Source organism: Rhinopithecus bieti, unplaced genomic scaffold (genome assembly GCF_001698545.2).
Source record: "Rhinopithecus bieti isolate Rb0 unplaced genomic scaffold, ASM169854v2 scaffold_32518, whole genome shotgun sequence".
Classification (NCBI taxonomy): Eukaryota; Metazoa; Chordata; class Mammalia; order Primates; family Cercopithecidae; genus Rhinopithecus; species Rhinopithecus bieti.
This window is the reverse complement of record NW_016814742.1, coordinates 600,914-606,215: the sequence shown is the minus strand read 5'-3', so window position 1 is coordinate 606,215 and position 5,302 is coordinate 600,914. Positions and strand designations below refer to the sequence as shown.

General features: G+C 36.4%; 1 long non-coding RNA gene across 2 annotated transcripts in view; it reads right to left on the bottom strand.

The window, feature by feature from the left end:
- Positions 1-2,899: 2,899 nt before the first annotated feature.
- Positions 2,900-5,302, bottom strand: part of LOC108515187 (uncharacterized) — a 29,845-nt gene continuing 27,442 nt past the window's right edge. The window contains exons 4-5 of one of the 2 annotated variants that reach the window (XR_001881454.1): positions 4,119-4,285; positions 2,900-2,948 (exon numbers count right to left, since the gene is read on the bottom strand). This is a non-coding gene — a long non-coding RNA (uncharacterized LOC108515187). The other variant, XR_001881453.1, reaches the window with a different exon arrangement.

Sequence of the window (5,302 nt, the reverse complement as noted above, 5' to 3'; positions counted from 1 at the left end):
GCTATTTCCACCACATCTACAGATATTTTCTCCACCATCATGGAGAAATCCCTCAAAGTCATTCATGAGGGTAGAAATGGACTTCTTCAAAACTCCTCTTCATGTGATTTTGACCTCTTCCCACGAACTACAAATGTTTTTAATGACATCTAGAAAAAGGAATTATTTCCAGAAAGTTTTCAATTTCCTTTACCCAGATCCATAAGCAGAATCCCCATCCATGGCAGCTACAGCCTTACGGAATGTATTTCTTAAATAAGACTTAACATTTGAAATTACTTCTTAATCCAAGTGCTGCAGTTTGAATATTGTATTAGCAGGCATGAAACCAACATTAATCTCCTTGTACATCTTTACCAGAACTCTTGGGTGACTAGGAGCATTGTCAATGAGAGGTAATATTTTGAAACAAATCATTTTTTTCTGAACAGTAGGTCTCAATAATGAGCCTAAAATATTCAGTAAACTGCACTGTAAAGAGATATCTTATCTTCCAGCCTTTATTGTTCCTCTTATAGAGGACAGGCAGAATAAATTTAGCATAATTTATTAGGACCCTAGGATTTTCAGAATGACAAATAAGCATTGGCTTCAGCTTAAAAGTCACCAGCTGCATTAGTCCCTGACAAGACAGTCAGCCTGTCCTTTGAAGCTAGGCTTGACTTCTCCTCCCTAGCTATAAAAGTCCTAGATGGGATCTTCTTCCAATAAAAGTCTATTTCATCTACATTGAAAATCTTTTGTTTAATGTAGCCACCTCCATCAATGATCTTAGCTAGGTCTTCTGGATAACTTACTGCAGCTTCTTCATCAGCACTTGTTGCTGCACCTTGTATTTTTATGTCACAGAGATGGCTTCTTTCCTTAAACCTCATGAACCAAACTGCAAGCTTCAGACTTTTCTTCTGCAGCTTCCTTGTCTTTCTCAGTTATCATACAATTGAATAGAGTTAGGACCTTGCTCTGGGTTAGGCTTTAGCTTAAAAGAATACTGTGGTTGGTTTGATCTATCCAGATCTTCAAAACTTTCTCCATATCAGCAATAGGGCTGTTTCACTTTCTTATTTTGGGGGGGTGGGGGGAGGGGAAGAAGTCTCACTTTGTTGCCTGGGCTGGAATGCAGTGGTGCAATATCGAATCACTGAAACCTCTGCCTCTCAGGTTCAAGTGATTCTCCTGCCTCAGCCTCCCAAGTAGCTGGAATTACAGGGGCCTGCCACCATGCCTAGCTAATTTTTTTTTTTTTTTTTTTTTTTGTATTTTCAGTAGAGACAGGGTTTCACCATGTTGGCCAGGCTGTTCTTGAACTCCTGACCTCGTGATTCACCCCCCTTGGCCTCTCAAAGTGCTGGGATTACAAGCATGAGGCACCACACCCAGCCAGCTGTTTCACTTTCTTACCATCTGTGTGTTCACTGAAGTGGCAATTTTAATTTCCTTCAAGAACTTTTCCTTTGCACTCACAGCTTGGGTAAGTAACTGGCACAGAGGCCTAGCTTTCAACTTGTCTTCGCTTTTGACATCCCATCTCACTAAGTTTAATCATTTCTAGCTGTTGATTTAAAGAGACTTGTGACTCTTCCTTTTTACTTGAACACGTAGAGGACATTGTAGAGTTTTTAATTGGCCTAATTTCAATACTTTTGTGTCTCAGGGAATAAGAGGCCTTAGGATAGAGAGAGACAGGGCAGAGTCTGGTTGGTGGAACAGTCAGAACATACACAATTACAGTGTTAACATCAAAGATTGCTGATCATAGATCACCATAATAAATTTAATAATAATGAAAAATTTAAAATATTGTGAGAATTACCAAACTGTGACACAAAACATGAAGTGAGCATATGTTGTTGGAAAAACGGCACTGATAGATTTATTCAATGCAGGATTGCCAAAAACTTTCAATTTGCAAAAAAATACAACGTCTGTAAAGTGCAATAAAATGAGGCCCAAAAAATGAGATATGTGTGTATATTTTCAGTTGGCATACAGCACAATGTATTTTGTGTTTTAAAATGTTTACTTTAACTGTGGTGCAAATAAATAACTTCAGGCAAATAAAAATACCTGCAATTGGAAATATTTGGGTTAAGGTGGTATCAGTAGCATCCAAAAATTAGTAGATTTGAAACATTTGAGGCTGGGAATGATAGCTCAACTCCTGTTATCCCAGCATTTTGGGAGGTTGAGGCAGGAAGATTGTTTGAAGCCAGGAGTTCCAGACCAGCCTGGGCAACATATTGAGACTCCATCGCTACAAAAAACTTAAAAACAAAATTAGCCAGGATGTTAGCATGTGCCTGCCGTCCTAACTACTCTGGAGGCTGAAGTGGGAGGACAGTTTGAGCCCAGGATTTTGAAGCTGCAGTGAGTGATGATCACACAACTGCCCTCCAGCCTGAGCATCTGAATGAGACCGTGTGTCTAGAAAAATAAGAAAAGAAATAAAATAAAAATAAACACACTGAAGAGGCAAAAAATACAGGGATAAGCAATAAAGTGAACATGAAATAGTAAAGGGGAGGGAGCTTTCAAGAATGACTCTTAGATTATTGGCTTGCCAAACTATTTTATGAAAATAGAGAAAATATAAGCATATGCAGTACGGAAGTGAAGTCTCAGGATGGCTCCAATAATCCTCATTATTTTTGTGCCGTGCCTTCTTGTGCCCTGCCAATTATCCTCATATTCTTCAGACCTGCCTTCCCATTCTGAATCATGACTGACCTGGATAACCAGTAGAATTCTGTGTAGCTAATTTTGCAGCATCCAGCTTTGTCTCTTGGATTTCTCACTCTGGAAGAAGTCATCCATTGTGATGAGGATACTTAACCCTCAAGAAACGTACTTGTGGAGAACATCTGAGGACTTCTGATAACTGCCAGCACTGATTAGTCAGTCATGTAATTAAGGCACTTGCGAAGAGTATTCTCTATCTGCAGTAAAGCCTTCAAATGGTTGCAGTAATGAAAAAAATCTGACTGAATCCCCTGAGAGTCCTCAAGCCAAAATAATCTAGTCAGGCCATTTTCAAATGTCTTACCTAGGGAAACTGTGAAAGAAAATAAATACATAAAGATTTTTACTAATCCACCCAGTTTGGCGGTAATTTGTTGCATAGCAATAGAAAACTAACAAGTGAATAAAGTCTTAAACCTTGGCTTCTGGCATATTAAGTCTCAGCTGCTGTCAGACATCTAAAAGGAAATTGTAAATTGACAGATAAATTGAGATAAGTCTATATTTGTTATGCAAAAATAAGGAGTAGTCACCTGCCTATAATTGGTAGCTGAGATCATCTACAGGGAAAATACAGAATAATAAATTAGAGCTGTGAGAGAACTTTGAGGACTTCAACATTTCATGACTGGGAAGAAGAGGATAGGAACAAATAGGAATATGGACAAGAAATGTTGTAGAAAGTAGGAAGAACACAAGCTAAGATATTCAGAGGTAAGGTTGGTTTAAGGAGAGAATGGCCAATATTATCAGATGTTGAAAGGTTATGTGATAAGGAATTTAAAAAGTATTTTGCATTTAGAAACAGATTTGTGATCTTACTGGAAATTGCTTAACTGTAATATCATGGAAGACACAGAAAAATGAAGATAATGGAGAGAGCGAGTGAAGAGTAACTTACCTGTTTTATTCACAAGTTTCAACTCTAATGACTCAAAGTGTTTTCTAATCTGGCCATCTGCAAATCATGCTGGATCATTGTCATGGTTCATTTGTACAATCAAGTAGCGATCAAATCACATTTATTACTCTTGAATCATGATTTTAAATAATGGTCACTTAATATAAAAGCCATCAAAATAAGTAACCTACACAAATAGGCAGAGTTGATATTTTGTATTCCTCAGTGTAATCATGTAGAAAAAATATATGCCCAACAGATGCAAAAAGCTTCATATTACCGGGAGACAAATATATATATGTAAAAGAATGAGATAGGAAAATCAAGGAATTACTATTTCCCACAAATTTGAGAGACAGACACATTCGACCAGAAATGAGTGGCAAAATAATCACAAGAGAGAGACAAAAATATACGGGAAATGCAATGTGACCAGAAAAGAAAGGAGCAGGAGGGCACAGCACCATGAGTTACTCACACCTAGAAATTCCACATGTTGACTCCAAATATAGAAGTAATAATGCCGTATTAGAATTGAGCGACTTCATTTCCTTTCTTCTTCATCTGCTGCTCATATCACTGCACACCGCTGCTTCACAAAAATCTATACTGCCACCTGCCACAGTGCACCCGGGATCAGCCTCCCTTAAAAATAGAGATGAATATTTATTATTTCTTTTAATCACTTTTGCAATAAAATGACCTTTATTTTATTTATTTCCTTATAAAGAGGAAATATCTTAAATATTTAAGTCCTTATTAAGAGAAATCTTAGCATGAGGAAACTGTAGATGAAAAGTACAATTTTTTTCTCATATGTAAATGCAAATAGATTAGATATTGAATAAATAATGATGGTAATTTAAAGAAAATATAAACTCAGAATTTATATTTAGCCACATATTACATTTCATCATATATTGATAAGCCTGACTACATATGTCAAATATATTTTTTTGAAATACCATCTCTCAGTTTAATACTCAATATGCAAAATAAAGATATATGTGTAGTCATGTGTTACTTAATGACAAGGATACAGTCTAAAAAACGTACCACATGGTGATTTTGCCTTGGTGCAAATATTGCAGAGTGTATTTACACAGACCTCGATGGTAGAGCCCACTACACACCTAGGCTACATGGCACGACCAGTTGCTCCTAGGCTGTAAACCTATACAGCATGTTACTGTCCTGCATACTGCTGGCAATTATAAAGGTAAGTATTTGTGTATCTAAACATATCTAAATGTAGAAAAGGTACAGTAAAAATACAATATAAAAGATTTTTTTTAAAAGCTATGCCGTATAGACCCCATGAATGGAACTTGCAGAACTGCTAGCTGCTCTGGGTGAGTCAGCGAGTGAGTGTTGAGTGAATGTGAAGGTCTAGGACATTACTGTGCACTATTGTAGGCTTTATAAACACTGTACATTTGGGTTACAGAAAATGTATAAAAAATTAGTTTCTTTTTTCAATAATGTATTAACCTCAGCTCACTATAAATGTCTAACTTTGTAAACTTGATTTATTTAACTTATACTATTTTGTAATAAGAGCTCAAAACACAAACATATTGTACACCTGTGCAAAATATTTTATTTCTTTATGTCCTTATTCTATAAGCTTTTTCCTATTTAAAATGTATATATATATAATTA